This window comes from Trachymyrmex septentrionalis, unplaced genomic scaffold, assembly GCF_001594115.1.
Source record: "Trachymyrmex septentrionalis isolate Tsep2-gDNA-1 unplaced genomic scaffold, Tsep1.0 scaffold19, whole genome shotgun sequence".
NCBI lineage: Eukaryota > Metazoa > Arthropoda > Insecta > Hymenoptera > Formicidae > Trachymyrmex > Trachymyrmex septentrionalis.
In genome coordinates this window covers 4202623-4203294 of record NW_017305071.1, presented here as the reverse complement: position 1 = coordinate 4203294, position 672 = coordinate 4202623, and the positions used below count along the sequence as shown (strand labels likewise).

The window sequence follows — 672 nt, the reverse complement described above, 5'->3', positions numbered from 1 at the left end:
TCTGTTTATATATATATATATATATATATATATATATATATATCGAAATTAATTCAGGCAATAAAAAATACGCAAATAACTATCAGGCACGCACGCGCACGCACGTGCGCTGCTGTTCCTCACGCACGATCCAGGTGGCCGGCTCGACCACGACCAGTTTCTGATGTAACGGATGTACGGAGGAGTCGGGAAGGAGAGGCGAACCTTGACCTTGCATAACGACGATTTAATTGATACAAGTAAGACGGGGCACTTTCGGAGTCCCGCGCCAAATCGAAATGACAGGCTATCAACGATCAATTTCACGCTTCGGTTGGACAATCATTGTGATTACGCGCGTGTAAGAAACGTAAGCGCGCTTAAATGTCGAACGTACGATGCGTCGATATCTTACTGAAGTGAATTTTATATAACTTACCCAATGTGATACTCTCAGTGATTTAAATTCTAAACAATTTCATTTAGTTTTAAAAGTAAAATAAAAAAGAATTAAATTTTGAATGATAATAAATATGACAGTCGCTATAATCATCTCTTCTTCAGGGCTTAATTAATTAAATAGAATAATAGATAAAACTAAATTGCTATGTAATCCGATTCGTTTTTAAGTATTTCTTCTTTTTATTTAAAAAATTTTTTTTAAAGAGATATGGAAATCAATTTGGAAGTTAT

At 35.0% G+C, this 672-nt stretch overlaps 1 protein-coding gene across 3 annotated transcripts in view; it reads right to left on the bottom strand.

The window, feature by feature from the left end:
• The window catches only part of LOC108747022 (aquaporin AQPAn.G-like), a 33413-nt gene that overhangs the window by 1794 nt on the left and 30947 nt on the right, over positions 1-672 (bottom strand). The gene's annotated exons all lie outside the window — the stretch shown is intronic.